The sequence below is a fragment of the Montipora foliosa genome, chromosome 6, assembly GCF_036669935.1.
Source record: "Montipora foliosa isolate CH-2021 chromosome 6, ASM3666993v2, whole genome shotgun sequence".
NCBI lineage: Eukaryota > Metazoa > Cnidaria > Anthozoa > Scleractinia > Acroporidae > Montipora > Montipora foliosa.
Window position 1 is genome coordinate 46,008,179 of NC_090874.1, and position 9,280 is coordinate 46,017,458.

Genomic DNA, 9,280 nt, shown 5'->3' on the forward strand with positions numbered 1-9,280 from the left:
GCCAAAAGACTCTTTCCTTTCATCCCAATATTAGAATAATAGACAGCAACTCCAATACTAGCCAACCGTTAGAAATGAAAATTATATTAAATATCTTGGTATACTCATTGATTCGAACCTCTCATGGAAATGTCATATAGATTACATCTGTCAAAAAGTCAGTAAAACAATCGGGATTATTGCCAAGCTCAGACATTTTGTTCCCCGTCATGTACTTCTCACCTTATGCCGCTCTTTTATTTTCCCTATCTGAACTATGGTATCTGTGCTTGGGGTCAGGCTGCTGAGACACACCTTCATAGGTTACTAGTTACTAGTTCTCCAAAAGAGAGCCCTTAGGCTAATGTTCTTCAAAACAGCTGCCGATATCATTCTCGCTGTTTGAACAAATGAGCCTTCTAATGTATGACGTTCATAATAACCTTGCTCCCAGTAACATTAAGAATATGTTCAAGAAACTGTCTTTTGTCCATAGTTACCGGACTAGATCTGTCACTAACGAGAATTATTATGTTGAGCAAGCTAGAACTGAAAATATGAAAAAAGCCTTCTCTATCTCAGGTGCCTTGATTTGGAACATCATTCACTCTCTATCAAAAATCAATTTAAAAGCAAACTAAAGAATAAACTCCTTGAAATTCTCAAAAACGAGGACGATTACATAAGAATTTCTCATATACGAGTACAATTCTTAAAATCATAACATTTTATGTTACTCCCAGTATTGAGTACAGTCCGCCTCCTGGTCTCACTCTGCATACAAAAAACACACGACGAACTAGATTGCTTCTAGGTTTGTTTAATATAATTAGTTTGATATAATTTATGGGACTTCTAAATTTTCTTTTTTCCTCTTTTTCCCGCCTCGAATAGCCCTCGCTAATTGCGGGCAAAAGAGATGTAATAAAGAATTGTTGTTCTTGTCATCTCAATGGAAGCAACTCGGGTATCAAATGTCAACCCACATATGCAAATTAGTTAAGTTCGAATCATTTGGAACACCATCAATCCACAAAGACACACTTAAAAAGATAGAAAAATCAGCCAAATATTTTATTGAAACAAAACATATATGCTGTTAGTAGGAAAAAAAATTCCCATTTTATTGCGAGCGTGCAAACAAGCCTTTGCCTACATAAATTTCCCACCAGTGTTTAGGATCAAACCCGTTGCTGAAGGACCCTTTCCTTGAATAATGAAGCAAAAATCGACAGCAGCTTTTCTTTCAAATAATTCTTGACGAACAACAATTAGTCAAATTTCCAATTGTTTTTTACCTGAAGGCTGAGTAAAGTTGAGTAAAAATAAATATAAATCCAGACAACAGAGATCGGAGATGCATTTAAGGTGTTCTATTCCTTCAATGAGCCTGTTAAACCCATATCCAATCTGACAAAGTTACAACACAATTTGCCATTTGGTCTCAGTGTTGTGCACAACACCACAGTTTGTAAAATATTTAAAAATAAAGCTTACGACGGTCGATCGAAAGATGCAATTGTTGTTAAAGTCCATAAATTGTCGCATTAAAGATTCCAGAGATTTATTTTTCACGGCCTGACTTGTTTATCGAACCGACGTTCCATGTGTGAGCTACAAAAGGGTATACTTTGTTTAAAGATCCGCTCAAACGCCATTCGCGTTACATCCACTTCGACGCGATTGCAGGTTAATTAACTATTCTACTATGCCCACCGGATAACTTGAAATCTGCGCATTTCTATTACCCCCTTAAACCTACCAAAGATATAGGCACAGAAGACTCTAAGCACAAAGACAATGCTTAGAAGGGGAGTGACAAGAAAACCCTATTGTGCAACTTCCCGATTTCCGACACAGGAAAAAAAAAATGGAAAAATGCCACTCAGTTTTCGATTGGATTGTTGTCATATGGCAACCCAGTAATTACTTGTCTAAATAGTGCATTCACCTAATTACAGAACTGAGTTGACAATAACTGCTAGTGTTGGGACTAGGATGCATGAATTCGACTAAGAGGGAGGAAAGTTTCTTTGAAAATGGCGAGAAAATCAAATGGACACTTTATGACGAAAGGAGTGACAATTTTTTTTTTTTTGCGAGCCGCCAGGCGACACTGACCTTGCCAGCCGCTTTCTTAAGCATGAGTTTCTTGTGGTACGGCATCGCGCATACGGGCGAAATTTTCGATTTCTTGTGTGATTGAGTGAGTGGGTGGCTCGCGTAACGATTGCCTGTCGAAAAGTTTTCGGATCACTATCATCGTGTTATCGACTATTGTTTCTGTGCTATGCTAAACGTTTTGCTTTTCATTCGCGGTTGCGTTCGTTTACTTCCAGTTAAGTAAGTCTTTTAAGATATCCTGGCAGTGTTGAGTTGTAATCGCCATTCGCCTCCTTTGCAGCGATGAACGTTTTTAGGTCATTTGCGAAAAAGATCGTTACATTTTGTTTCCCTGCTGAATTAATTAAGGTTAAACTGAACGCAAATCAACGATGGTACAACTATGCTCGCTCAAAATTTAAGAGCGAATGCATGGAATTATTGAGCAAAATTATAAAACCGCGGCCATGGTCAAAAATGAAACCAATCTTTATTTTCGATTTCTAAAGAGGTATTAACGAGTTCTCAAAGATTTTGGGGTGTCTTTCTAAAAATACGGCTGGATTTTCGCACTCCCGCTCGCAAAAAAATAGCAGAATTAATTAGCAAAAATTGGCATCAACGTAAATGTCTTTGCGTAAGTAGTAAAGCCCACATCATCAGGGAAAAAGTAACTAATTTAAAAGGAGGAATATTTGGCAGTTTATTTATGCCTTCTTTTTAGTTGTAGGTGACCCTTCTTGCTTCGAGAAAGCACAATACAATCCGACTTTTTGATATGTGGCCAGTGTTCAATGGAGTTCATATTATGTTTATAACGTGTCTAAATGCTCTCCTTACACAGCATATAAAAATTGGTCCGGGTTTTTACGCGAGCGCTTTATAAAACGCCTTCGAATTCTGCGCAGTTTCATTAAAATTTGATCTCATTTGCATATTCCCGTTTTCTTGATTCCCACGCGCAAATTAAACATGTATTTAAGCCGAAAACGCAGATTTTGAATGAAATTATTGCACTAAACTCTACTTCACAGCTTAAAAACGATGACTTACTTTTACTTGGCGTCCAGCTGTTGACAGCTGTTGTCCATTTGATGGTGTAGTCAAGGTTCTGTTTTCGGAAAGTAATGCATCAATCAATTCCAGTGGTGCCCATCCCCCCCCTCCCCCCGGGCAACCGCGGGGCATTTGCTGAAGTCGTGAGTCCCGGGAGTGGGGCATTCGCAATTTTATCGCGGCCCGGGGGCTGGGCATTAGCCTATCCCGGGGCGATCCCCGGACATTTGACACACGTGTTTTCGAATTAACATGGAAGAGTTTATCGGAAAAGACGAGGCCTTCGTTAAAGACTGGCTTGACTTGTGGATGTTTTTAAAGGTATGTTTCTCAATTTTAGGTATTTCTTCATTTATACTTGTAAGCATATGAATACATAAAAGCGACAAGGTGAACTAATATCACAAAACAATCACTGACGTGAAGACTGCGTAAACACGAATACTTCGCATTTCGCATTCAAAACTAGCCTAGCAATTTTTAAATTCATGAAAGCGGAGCTATATGAAACACTGAAGGGTTGCGAATTCAAATGATGCGATCTTCAAGACAGATCTTGCGAGCGTAAAATGCGATGAAAAACCATTTAAGATGTCTTGATTCTTGACAGACAAAGTAGCCTGCGAATACAGGCGCCTATTGGAAGGCGACGATCCCGGGGGCGGGGCATTTGCCTCTTTCTTCGTCCCCACCCCGGGGCATTTACACAGCTTATGTGTCCCCACCCCGGGGAATTTGCCCATTTTTTTAAAAAAATGCTAATGCCCGGGGGTTAGACCGGGGGGGAATGGGCACTGCTGGAATTGACTGATGCATAACTTCACCGAATCACGGCTCATTTGGTCAAGGGTCACGACTTCAAGTCAGGGTAACGTCAGTCCGTGACGCTCCTTGATAAACGGTTGTAACGCACAGCCATGAAAATGAAATTTTCAAGACCAGGAAACTCTTGCTAATATCACAACAATTTTTTTTCTTCCATCCTTTTCGAAGGCAACCCATTTTAAATACCATTTTAAATACCATGTGTTGACGCAAGTAAATGCCGATAAGTTGATAAGTTAATATAGATCTTAGCTCGGGACGTTTTGTAAGGGGAAAGGGGGAGGGGGGAAGCTTGCCACTGGCATTTTCCTATATCCTTTCTATTTTACAAGCAAGTAAAAATTAGCGATAAGAATGAACAACGTTTCGGAATTTTTATGACGCCATTTTCAAGTTGAAAGATAGGAAGTTAACTGTCGAAGAAGACTAACATAATGAAATAATTAATTGACCGAATGCATAAATGCCGGCCAAAAATGTTTATTTTTGTTTATGTGCTAATGAGACTTACTAGCCTCACTCTCATGCAACATTTCTTTTATACTCTGTCCATGCAAACGAGACTAGTGAGGCTAATTAGTACATAAACAAAAGAATATTTTTTTGGCTGCCATTTATGCATTCGGTCTATAGACCTTTCCCGCATTCCACTTCAGTGCGTTCGAACAATAGTACCAGAACGAAGTTGGGGTGGACATTTTCATACATTTGCTGTAAGTATGTCCAGCCTGACCTCGACTCGGCACCGTTTGTTTGTTGGAATACGGGAAAGATCTATTACATGTAATTTCACGCATATAGTTTCGCCCGGATTGAGTCTGATTGGACACTGGAGATGATGACAAAGCTCTAATTAACCGCACCTGCGTAAAGTGCAAGAGCAAAATCCAACTTTTGTAAGTCAGCAGCGTCTAGTCTCTAAATTTAAATAGGAATTGTGCGGTGCATGTTATGTCCGGTATACACTGCGACATTTACACCAGCGTGTGGGTAAACATAAGAACCGGCCGGACTTTGCCAAACAGTTTTCCGTCTTTGATTGTTTAGTACATGAAATGTTACTTATTTAATAGAGACTTGTCACCATCTCTAAATGTCCAATCAGACTCAATCCGGGGGAGCACTTTCTTGTGCATTACAAAACCGTTCCTTTCTATTTTATTGGAATTTTGCAGCCCCAGTGTGACCGTGTCATGCTTATGCTTCAAAATTCTCTACATGATACCACATTATACAAAACGAGAAAGAGATACATGTAATTATGGTGAACAGCACCAACATTTCTTCAAAAATTCTTTAATTCGACTCAGGTAGGGGGCTTTCTTTCTTCCCTTTATATCAAAGCATTAAAGTGCCCCTAACCCCAAAATATTTTTTCCGCTAAAATGAATCTTTGTACCTGTTCGAGACGCATTGCGGCCATTTTTTCCTTTTTCTAACAAATCCTGCCATTTTATAGGCTTCGAAAGTTGCGAAAATCGAAATATCTTGTGTTCACGACCGAGTCAGAAGGGGAGTGGGTCTATTCCTGATTTGACGTCACAATCTACTTTGCATGCATTTTTACAAAGAGTTAATGCAATGTAAATCAGTTTGTGACGTCACATCAGGAATAGGCCCACTCCCCTTCCGACTCGGTCGTGAACAAAAGATGCTTGGATTTTCGCAACTTTCGAAGCATAGAAAGTGGCAGGATTTGTTAGAAAAATGAAAAAATGGCCGCAATGCGTTTCGAACAGATGCAAAGGTTCATTTTAGCGAAAAAAATATTTTGGGGTTAGGAGCACTTTAAAGCATTAAAATCTCGAATGTTGACAGTTTGGCTTGAGCCATCAGTTCATATAAGTTGTAGTGTTCGAAGCTGGTGGGATGGAGAGCTTGGACGTTTTTAAGAACTTCTCCCCTCAAGTCGCTTAAAACCATTTCAGCTTCTGCGATTTTGTCATCAGACTCACTTTGGGAGGAGTGGCTGCTTTGGAGCGCACGCTTAGATGCCAGACGGGAGAAGTAGCTCGCGATCTGCTGGCCCGTGAAAAATTCATTGCTGGTAAACAAGCGGTCACCATTTTCATCTCTTGCGCTCATCATAGAGCGGGCAACTGAAGAAGCGTTGGCCGGTTTGCTCTCCGATCAGGAACTTGCTCAGTAGATAGTTCTTTTGCTTGTCGGTAAATCGCGCTCTTGACGCTTGGCTGGTCTTGAGGGCCCATCCCATAGGAAGCAAAGACCGATTTGGTGCTCTACGACTTTCGGAGCACTGCTGCAGTTGTGGAACACTTGCAGTTTGCTTTTCTAGTCTAGCTTGCATAGCCATGAACAGCTTTGTCTATCAAGGGCTCACGTTCCAGTTAGCGTTCGTGCTTTCCGCAATCCAAGTGATATTGTAAAGCAGCAAACCGCTGGTAGGAGTTCATGTAGCCCTCTTCAGGACAGAAAACTAACTGGGAAGAAGCTGTATCATCCGGTGTCTCGTCTGAACTTGACATCGTCTCAGTTTTGGTCGCCAGACACTCGAGGGAGGTAAATTTATCTACCACCAGGATCCCATGACCCGGAGCCTACAGCTCTACTCTGTACGTGTAACGGCGTTTTCACAGACCGATTTATTTTTAGATTGAATATCCCGCGAATGAGACTCCCACAGGAGCCCGATGACCAATTACAAAACATTAAGCCGATGTCACAGGGTCACCAAACCGGAACTGCCTTTGTTTTTTCCTGAAGACATAGTCTAAAAAGCAAGAAAGCTTAATTCTTCCTTGGCATATGCGCCTATGTTCCCTTCTGTCATCATTGCGAGGGCATTTTTGATGTCTAAAAGAGCTTCTGTCATCGCATCACAGCGGTCACATTGATCTGTATGTTGGTGGTCACAAAGAACCTGGAAATCCCGATCTCTGGGGTCACTCAAGGCGTACTGCCAGCAGTGGTCTGAGACACATGATTCTTTGGACACATGCACCTGCCATGTTATAAAATTCATTATTTATCGTATTCATTTCTTCCTCTAACAGAAGCAGCTAATAGCAGTTAGTGTATCGCATCTTGATTCCCTCTTTCTCACAAACGCAGGACAAGCTCAAGACTCAATCGTCAATTATCGTCTTTATTTACTGATTAATTGTTTTTGTCTAAATTATCGATTCATTCATGGGGGACATTTTCAAGAAGTCAGAGGTGGATAAGTGTTGTCAAAGAGCTAACTTAGTTGCAGCCTCAACCTGGTTTCCAGGGCTTCTCAGTCCCTAAGGCCTCTAAAAGCCCTGGGAACGAGCTTGTTGCAGCCTGCGTTGCCTCTTTGGTCTTATGCAAGGCTTTAGCCTGGCTTTGTCAGAAATCACGTCAAAATAATACAGTGTCTGATACACAAGCTAGTTGGATGGTTTAGGGGTCAATTAATGAAAAACAGAAGCCTATAAATCAAAATTGCAGGCTTTTCAGTACACCTTATTCAATACCGTCTTACCTTGTAGTCACTTTTCAGGTAGCTCTTAGCAGGCATGAGGCGTTCTCGTTGTTCTTTAGCCCAAGTCATTTCATTAGATGGTCTCCCAAGCATTTTGCTACATCGGTGCGATCCTCAAAGGCCTGAGCTCAGCCGAGCTGATATAGTCTAGACCTTGTAACGACTTTCTTGTGGAGGCGTCATATGTGGGTTGAATTTGTTGGTTCTCTACTCTGCACCGAGAGGTTTTCTCCGGGTACTCCAGTTTCCCCTCTCCTCAAGAACCAACATTTGACTTGTTGTGTTAATTGTTAATTTCACTTTACAGTGTCCCCAATTAGTGCTCCAGCGCTAAATCTACTACACACTCAAATAAAGTTCCTTTCCTTTCCTTTCCTTTGCACAAACAGAAAGGATGCTCAACAGAGTCCTGCGGCTGAGAGGGATAAAATTGGATTTCTCTGCATATGCTAGGTATTGCTTTACGTTGGACTCTGGGATTAACATACGGATAACGTTGGGAACTGTCACAAATCTGTCTCTAGTAAGATCAGGTATCCATTTCTTCAGAGTTTGGAAAGTGGCCTTGTCCGCCATTATTGAAAGAATCTGTTGCCGGGTGTCCCAAGCACTCGCATTACTGTAGCACTCTGTCAGAGCATTCATGAACACGTTATCCACATCCTTATCCTCGCTTTCACTGTCAGTGGACAATTGTTGATTCAAAGATGGAACAGGGGAATACCACAACTTCTGATTGTTTGGGCGCAACTTCCTCCAAGACAGCGCCTACTGCCTGTTGTGCCTTGCGAAGATGGCGACGATGCCTTCTTTCACTCGCTTTATCCCATGGAACAGTTACAGTATGCCTAACTGGACTAACTTTCCTGCTGTTTAAGAATTCGTTCGTTTGGTTTAGTCATCGAGCCTCGTAACAAGGGAATCCCTTGTTACGTGAAGGTTCGACTTTAAAGGCAGATACAAGCTTCCCCCTTGCAATAAATGTATGATTGAAAACTTGCTTAACTAATGCATATCATTGAACTAGCATGGGGTCTGTACTGGGAAGGTCAATTTATTTTTGGGAAGTTTGGGGCTCCGTCCATAAGCTTGCAAAAAAAAAAAACTCAACTAATATTCCCAAATATGGCCGAAAAAGATAGTTCATTAAATTTCTTATCTTAACGACTCCTTTAAAACAATGCAGCGATTCTCGGTAAGCGCGCACGCCAAAGTTAGACATATATTTGCATTTTCCTGGCCGCTTTTGTGAAATTTTAAATGAGATTATTCCCCAGACATAAAGGAAATATATTTGTACATAAGAAGAAATTTTTGTCTTTCCTGAAATGTTTTGGAAAAGCAATTTACCGATTGTAACTATTTCTTAGCGATCCGTACTAGCTGAATTTTCACCGCTTAAGGGACCAATTCCCTCGTGTCACCTACTTTTCATCTGTGCCTGGTGATCTCCCATGATGACTGGTTATCATACATTGCCGTTGTAAGCATTACTACAAATTTACAGGCTGTATACTCCAAAATCATGCTAACGCTCATTTGTAGTTCCTGATAAAATCGGACTGTTATAAAAAGCTCACTCTTCTACTTTATGTTAACCTAACTGTCGTAACATGACTGATCGGCACCGACTGGAAGAAAAATTCCTGTCTCCTTCAAAACTATCTTCGACCCAGGTTTACTCAGTCCTCTCTCTGCTTTCGGTTTTTTAGCAAACGTTGCTTTGTGCTTTGACAGGCTGACTGGTATGGAGCACTTAGAAGAACTGCGTTTCCAGCTAACGCCCAGAGAGGCACGATGATGAGGACATATAATCCAATTTTCTAGATTTCGTGGTGGTGCAAAGATTCA